Genomic DNA, 8,715 nt, shown 5'->3' on the forward strand with positions numbered 1-8,715 from the left:
AGGTAGCATCAGGGGCAGTAGATATTGGAAACCACTCCTGAAGTGGGATGGCTGCTTACACGAGTCTCTGCCAGTTTGGCTGAGTGAACTGCCAGACTCACCAGCGCTGAGTCTGCTCTCTGAGAACAGCTTGAGAGATGCTGATGTGAAGACAAGCAGTTGATGTGATGAACCAATTGTAGCAGATGGAGAGCAAGAGATATTGTAGCGGGGGAGATGTTATTAAAACCAAATCGAGAAGGGAGGATTTTCTAGTTGCCAGAAGTAATGACTTTGCATGAATCAATGAATGTTAACCCGTGGAGAACATGACTGTATGTGTGCAGTCTATCTGAATAAAGTACATAATTAGGTGTCTGTGTGGTGCGGTTTGTTTGACTGCGATACATTCCGTGGTTACTTATCCAATCACAACCAAACTTGACAGGAGGACTGAGGGTCACACGATGGAGGTCGTAGCGATTTAACGTCCCTCCATCCCCAAGGGGGTTTCGCGCATTGCACAAACTCAATGTTGAGGTGTATATAATAAGTTTTCATGGCTTTCATGACGGCACACCTTCCGGATGTAAAAATTATTGCACGGTTTCCAAATGTCCGTCATCGGAAGAATGATTGAGTAACATGTTATATTGACCTGATCTAACAGTTTATCATGACATGCATGGTCTCATCCTTCCAATGACCTGATCTAACATGTTATAATGTCATGCATGGTCTGATTCTTCCAATGACTTGATTATCATGAAAGAACAGAACATGCAGTGCCAGGACACTGCTCAATGTCCTCAATGTGAGGATTTGTTTTCCTCATCACATTGCCTTTTCATAACCTCGACAATCACTCGCAAAACCTGGTTATGTCGCCAAGTATACCTGGCTTGAGATTTCGGGCAACCAGACAGTACATGCTCTAATGTCTCTCTTCTACCACATTTGGCACATTCTACTGACTCGGCCAATTTTCATTTTGCCACATTCACCGCAGTTGGCATCTGGTCACACATTGATTTAAGTGCAAAGATTATTCGCTGTGGCTCCATCTTCCACAGTGATGCCCAACTGACATTCTTCTGCACAACCATCTCCCATGCTGTCCATGCTCCTTGCTGAGGTTGACTTACAGCTTGAACCGTTCTTCTCTCCTTTTCTATACATTTAATCTCTTTGATAACCATCTCTCGTCTCCCACCTGCACTCACTCGTGGCTACCTTTTCGGTTCTTTCCAACCAAATCCTTTCCTATCTTTCTGCACTGCCCCGATGATTTCCTTAATTTGCGACCTACTCTCCGCATCTTCAACCATCCTCTGAACATCCCACTTAGTTCCAGTTCGTATCTTTGGCCTTCGTACACCCCTTCCGAACACGTCGATCTTCTGAGTTGATTCCATTTTAATATTTTTGATGTTTAAATGAAGACCAGCCTTTACACTTTCCTTCTTCGCTGTCTGCAACATCTTCATCAAGTCCTCTTTACTTTCTGCCAAAAGAGTGGAATCATCAGCTTACCTTAGGTTGCTGGTACATCTGCCTGCAATCCTGACTCCAGCCTCCATGTCATCCAAGTTATATTTTTCATCAAGTTTATTCAAATTCAAATTAATCGGTCAATTCTGTCCAATCCAAATCCATTGGGACCATACTCTGTGCAGAGCGTTGTTGCTGCCTAAGCAGTCTCCTGGACTATTGTTGGGCACAATCCTGGACGGGTCACCGTCACCTCTCCGACACGCAGGATACTCGAATGGCTCGATCATCCCAGCAAGCTGGTACTCATTTTGCCGACCTCCGAAGGATGGCAGGCTGAGTTCTGTCCAATGATGATGGCATAATGATAATAATACGAGGTATTAACACAGGGGCTGGCAGAATAACCTAGAGCTACACACACTCTCCTCTAAGCTGTCTAGCCTACGTTTGAATCTTGACCCAGCTGTCATCCCAGTGTTTCACAGGCGGGGTGATTCATCAATTTGTGCCATTTCTCGGATGGATGTTAAGCTGGCATCCGGTCTGCCAGCATTAGTTGGTGGACTTTAAATATCCCACGGTGTGTCCATCACAAAGAGTCGGTGAGCTGTCGGTGGCACCCTGAACAAATTACAAATTCCTGCCTTAACCTCAGTTGAACGTCAGGCCTGGCCAGCTGGTTCATGAAAGACCTGGGGCAAGCTTCCTCCAGCCAACCCCACAATAGCGTGGGAATAATTGTGGCCGTTAAACAATGATGTTAACAAACCACCGTCGGCAAGGTGTGCACCTACATGTGTTCCCCTCCCCCCCTCAACCCCTCCCCCTCCTCCTCCCAGTTGCTCCCATAGGGTGTGGGTGTACTAGTACATGTAAAGTTGTATTTTCTGTCTGTCTGTTCATCGATAGAATCGGCCCCACCGGTAGTAACCCCATCATATTGCATACTGTTGTAATCCTCTTGGCAAATGGAGATGCGAGAAAACGTTTTCAAACTTACAGGGTAGGGAGTTCAGGGTAGGGGGAAGACCCCAATTCTCTCTATGCAAGTGTGTATCCGATAGGGCTACCCGGTGGTAGGCTGTATCAGCAAATCACCTTGTATCTAAACTCTAAATTCCTTCCGCTCAAGGTGCTGCTCCCTCTGCGAGTCGTTCAATAAATTCATTTATTTTTGAAGACATCTGGGCTCCATTTTCATTATTCACCATCTCGCTCGGCTAATACTTGTCATTGGATCACAGCGAAAGGCTCTTTCAGACCATCAGGGCGACGTCGGAAGCTTGGTGTTGGCTTAGCCGTTCGGGTGGCTGACTTGGGACCTTAGGGTCCTGAGTTTGAGGCCCTTTCCATTGAATTAACACCAGGTGGGATTGACTCAGCCTGTAATCCTGAGTTTGGTGAAATGAGTACTGGCTTGCTGGGAACAGGGGCATCAGCAACACAGCCATGCCCTCAGCCAATGATGCTACCCACAGCCTTGTGCTGTCTACGAAGGAGGAGGAGGAGGAGGGTGACGTCGCATCGTTCTCTCGGGAAAGTCAATTGGACATCTGTGACTGTGCTGAGACCCCAGCCTTGCGGTAATAGTCACATTGACCATGTCCACTTTGATTTACAAAACCCTAAAAAAGGTTTCAATATTTTCACAAAAGAAATCAGCCACAGGTAGGTAAATGGGGGAAAAAAAGTTTAAAGAGCCATCAACACGTTTCAAATGCCAAATGTAGGGATTTTAGGCGTTTCCTCTTCCGAGTTTACCTTCCAGAGTCTCAACCACAGAGAATTCTGTCGATTAGGCAATGCAACACACATCTAGTTAAGCTGAATATAGTTGAGTGGCTAGACTATAAAGACAGTCTTGGACTGGTGCATATCGTCAGTGTTGTGAATGTATATTTTGGAAGTTGAACTTCACAGACGCGACGTAGACACTATGTAGGGGAAAATATCCGCTCTCATTTTTGATATCAAAATACCTTGTTCAGTATTTGATTAATTTGGAAATCCAGATGGATCTTCGAGATGGCTTGACCAGTTGGTTGCGGTGTGATGTGGAGCGTCTAGACTCCAGAGGGAATAAAAGAAATTTCATGCTTCTCGTCTCCGACATGTTTCGTGCCACCATTACCACCACCGAAGGTGAATTTTTTTTCAGAATTAACCTGTTGTGAACGAGTTTTGCCAGAGTATTACTTTCTCGATTCCACCTGCAGTAGGTCGGTAGCTTCGACTCACTCATACAAAGACAAAAGACCGTCGCACAAAGGTCAACAATGGGACGCTCGTTGACAGCGAAGTCTCAGCGAGGCCCTCGTGAAACTGAGATCTCAGGTTTATTATATCCCCATCTGTCATGTTACGTTTTCATTGCGTGTTAATGTCTTGCCCTTTTGTAAAATGTGTTCGATAAAAGAATGCATTTCAACAAAAAATATGAAATTCTACAAGTGATGAATATATGGGGGAATGGGGGTGGCGAGGGTGAGGTGGTTTTTAATTTTTTTTGTAAACCTTGTCGAGGCTCGTATGAGAGCTAACAACACAACGCACATCAAGAGGGGCGGGAGTGGGAAGGACAAAACAGTGGGGAACAGAGACATTAGGAGATCTGTGGAAGGGAGAGGGATGGGACGGGGAGCACGGGGTAAACAAGATGGACATTACAGGGGCTTTCAGGAAGGAAAGCAGGGAATTTGAAGGAGGTGGGCTTGGGGTGGATTAACGGGGGTAGAATAGATCGAGGATTTGGATGGGGGATAATAGGAGGTGGTGGTGAACGGCTGTTTTGAAGGCCTGGAGGGAAGAATGGGATTGAACAGAGTGAGGGAGTTTGTTCCAATGGTGGGGGAAAAAGAGGAATGAAAGAGTGAAGGTGAGCAGTGATTCGTGATTTTGGAAGTTTTACCAGAAGGGGGTTGTTGGTGGACCTTGAGCGCCCTGTGGAAATATGGTGGGGACTAATCGCAGATACAGCAAAGGGGGGGGGGGGAGACCGGAGAGGAGACGTTAGAAGACAGAAAGACCACCGACCTGCCTGCGGTGAGAGAGTGAGAGGCCCAAAGACTCAGCCTCATCGCGGGAGATACCGATGATCCGAAATGCCTTGGTTTCCACAGCGTGAAGCCGAGAAAGGTGAGAGGCAGGAGCACCAGCCCAGAGGGGAGAGCAGCAGTGCCGGATTAACCACTAGGCCCGTGAGGCCCGGGCCTTGACCTACGAAAAATATTTGGCCTACGAAAATTTCCGACGACATTTTTTTCAGTCTTAATTATGTGACTCGATGTGTGCAGGAAGGCTGTACACACCGTGAGCGAAGGTGGCTGGCATGCTGCCAGACACAGTGATTGTCGACAGCGAGCGTGGGAACCATGTGATCACATCACAACTCAGCCCATCACAGGCGTCGCCGCCATCGTCTGGCTGATGCGTGGGGTAATGTTCGCGCTGAGTATGAACATACTGGCACCCTCTCACTTTCCTGTGAGTTATCGAGCATCCTGGTGCTTGCAGTTCTTCATTTTGCTCTTATTTGTCGTTTTTACAGGCACCTTGTATATTTGAAAGTCGCTCAAATCGCCATTTACCGCAGTCTGTTCCAATTAAATTTCATGTTCAAAATCGTCGTTTTGGTCACTCTTGAATTTGGCCTACGACATATCAAGGGTCTTGGCCTACGAAGACCTTAATCCGGCCCTGGAGAGCAGTACTCCATCAGGCTGTGGACGAAAGCTTTGCATGTGGTCAGGAGCTCAGGTGGGCCAAGGAAGGACTTTGCACGACGGAGGATTCCCAGTCGGCGACTGGCTTTGGAGGCCTGGTTTGGAATGTGGCTTTCCCAGGCAAGGTCATGGCAGGTAGTGAGACCCAGAATCTTGAAAGAAAGGACTTCTTCCAGAGGATTGTTGAGAAAGTGGATGGGGTAACGTTGCAGGGGAGGTAGTGGAGATGGGTTCCAAACGGTCCTTTCGGAGAGACATAGTGAGAGTGTGAGATTTGTCCGGATTGACGGACATGTTCCACGTGTTGGACCAGTTTGTGATTTTACCCAGATTTGCAGTGAGCGAAGAAGCTGCTGCTTGCCGGTCTGAGGGATGACAGATGGCACGGCAGAGGGTGGAGTCATCAGCAAAGAGATAAAGAGGATTTTCCAGAGAGTCGGTGGTTCACAGAAGACAGACAGAAGCAAGCAGATGGTGAATGTATCCCATTGAACTAGTTGTGATTGTGAAAGACATTAAAAATCGAACCCCTGAAAGGATTTTCACATCCTGCATATTGCTCAACATTAGAAACGTATTGTTGGACGTCAAACTGTATGATCGGTGGATTTTGAGAAAGAGCTACGACCAGTTCCATACAATACACAATGGGGTAATCGTTTTTTGTTCATTGTTTTTACCCATCTAACCGGCCGGCTGACCTGATTTAATCCACCATTGCCGTGTCATCTGGAACGATAAAAGGCACACTATGGTCCTGTGCAGATGCATCTCAATATGTATGTACCTTACTCAGTTGTAATCTCCACTATGAACTCGAAAACAATGGATAATCCCAATGCCAAGAATATATAGGGTATCTATACATAATTCGAAGCTCGGTCTGGCTCTCCCTATGTTTGCACGTTCAGCTGTCTCCCGTCTCCAGCGGTCACTTCCCGTGCTGCATTTGAAAAGCTCCGCACGCGCGCAAAGCTCAACATTCAAGCAGAATTAAATGCAGGATACCAAATGGGATACATTTTAAACGTGTAAATACAACATGGAATCGCAGTTCGTATATTACCTCCACCACCGAAAGTAGAAGGAGGTGATGTTTTCACCCCTGTTTGTTTCTTTGTGACCAGGATATCTCAAAAAGTTATGGACGGATTCTGACGCCATTTGGTGGACAGGTTGGGTGTGTGACAAGGAAGGATTGACTCAATTTTGGTGAAGCTTGAGGTCCGTATACGTGAAATTTTTTTTATTTTACCTCTGTCACCGAAGGTGGATGGAGGATATGTTTTCACCCCTGTCTGTGTGTCTGTTTGGCGGTGTGCAGGACATCTCAGAAAGTTATGGACGGATTCGGATGAAATTTGGTGGACAGATTGGGTTTGTGACAAGGACGAATTTTTTGGTGAAGATCCAGATCTGGAAACGAGAATTTTATTTTGGTTAAGGTCCGGACGCAGATCCGGCCTATCGGTTACAAAACGTAAACTGTGTAGCCTGGCGGAGGTATGCGCTCTACCGAGTGTTGTTGTAGTTCTCTCTCTATGTACAGTAACTGTGTATCGTATACCGCCACGTGGTGGGAGTCAGTAGCCACAGACATCATCGAAGTAGGGGAATTAACCTGTCCAGAAGGATGAGTTCATTGCTAGTTTAAAAAAATACTAGATGACCCGTGAACCCGTTGGGTTCCCGTTGTGACACCGGTTGATAAAAAAATCATTTCAAGAAAAAAAAAAAGAAGATAGCTCCAGCGAACTATACCGCTGAGGTTGTTTGCATTGATCAAATTCTCCGGAAGAGTACTTGACTAAATTGGGAATTGATTTTTCAATATTTTTTTTCGTTGCCCAATTTGAACGAAACTTGATACTGCACACCACAGGCAAATGGTAAGTAAGGTGGTCCTCAAATTTTTGTGCTATCATGTACCGTTTTGGCTGTATTTCGGGAACATACATACATATATATATATATATATATATATATATATTTATATATACAAGATGAGAGTTTTCGTAATATATAGATATATTGACGAAACCATTTAAAGCACTACGCAAATGTCGAAGCAGGTCGCATTTTATAAACCGCGATTACACGGGATCCGCAGGACCTGACAATATATAAAAGGAGCTCGGTCTCGGAGTGTCTGCGTGCGTCCGTCCGTCAACAATTGTCCTATAGAGGACACCACTAATCGAGCAGCACAGCGATACACGCACGTACATGCACACACACACATACGTACACACAGCATTTCACGTGCTGCACATACACGCACGAGGAGAGTTCGTTTCCAGGTATGGCCCCGTGAGGAATACATATCCCAGTTTGATCAAAAGAAGGAAAATAGGGAGGGCGAGAATTTTTTGTATTTCACTTTGATCTTTCTCTTCGTGTGTTCTTGTATATGGTTTGGAATTCAGCATCTAAAAAGGCTGTGATGAATATCCCATTAACACTCTCCCCCTCCTCGCTTCCTGAGTGTACAGCTCGGCTGGTATCTATACACAGCCTAATTTTATATTTCCCAATTTTTTTTTTTGAGCAATTTCGTGAAGATTGGTATTCCCGTCAGCGAAGCAACGGGTCTTGCATTCATTCCAGTACTCCTTACAGAGTGCCGCTGCTTCTGAAGGAGTTTCTTGGCAAGGTTTATACTGGGAGGTTTTCCATTGCCTTCCCAGCATTGTTTGCCCTTGCTCTATCCTTTTAAATGCCGAAGATCAAGCACGGAAGCAGCATGTATCATTTTTAATGTCTTTGGTATGATTCGGTCGGTCAGGGTTTGAACCATCGACGTTCCAAACTAAGAGCGGACGGTCCAACCAATTCACATTTGAAGTGCACACAATGAACAAGCATCCTTGTGTACCCCATTAACTATCTTGAAGGACATCTTGCTGCTCATAAACCCAATTTCACAAATCACCACTCCCACGGTTTATTTTACCAGGGCTAGACAGTTTCAAAGATAAGTGCACAACTTCTGTTCTATACCATGTTCTCTTTGTCATTCCCAGAATGAAATTCCATTATATCCTTGTTTTTGAACATGCCCTCCTCAAACTGAGCAATGAGTCTCTTCCTTGACTGACTGTTTGTTGGTGACATTCACCGTTTGGTAAATCAGACGGTCACTAAGCAATGCTCACAACAGTTTGAACGGGTCGTCCCATGACCTGTGGTGCGATAGAGCCTAGTAATTGCAGGTTCGATACCTGCACAATAATTCTCCAAGCGGTACACTGCATAACTGAATGATCTCGATTTATTGAAATTTTTCCACTCATATATGTTTGCCCCGTGCCTCAACGGTGAACCTTCCTCCTATCGCGGTTCGCGGGTGATCTCGTGGCTCTTAGGGTGAAGCGACACCATGAGCGGTGCGGTCGGGCGAACTGCGGTGTAAAGTGACACCACGAGCGGAGCGGTCGGTCGAGACCCACCTCAAGCCCAGGGGAGAGCTCGGGCTGCCCGGATCGAGTTTCGCTCAAACAATGATACGTCGGGTTGTCGC

The sequence above is a fragment of the Eptatretus burgeri genome, chromosome 10 (genome assembly GCF_056783735.1).
Source record: "Eptatretus burgeri isolate ZD-2024b chromosome 10, Ebu_testis_v1, whole genome shotgun sequence".
NCBI lineage: Eukaryota > Metazoa > Chordata > Myxini > Myxiniformes > Myxinidae > Eptatretus > Eptatretus burgeri.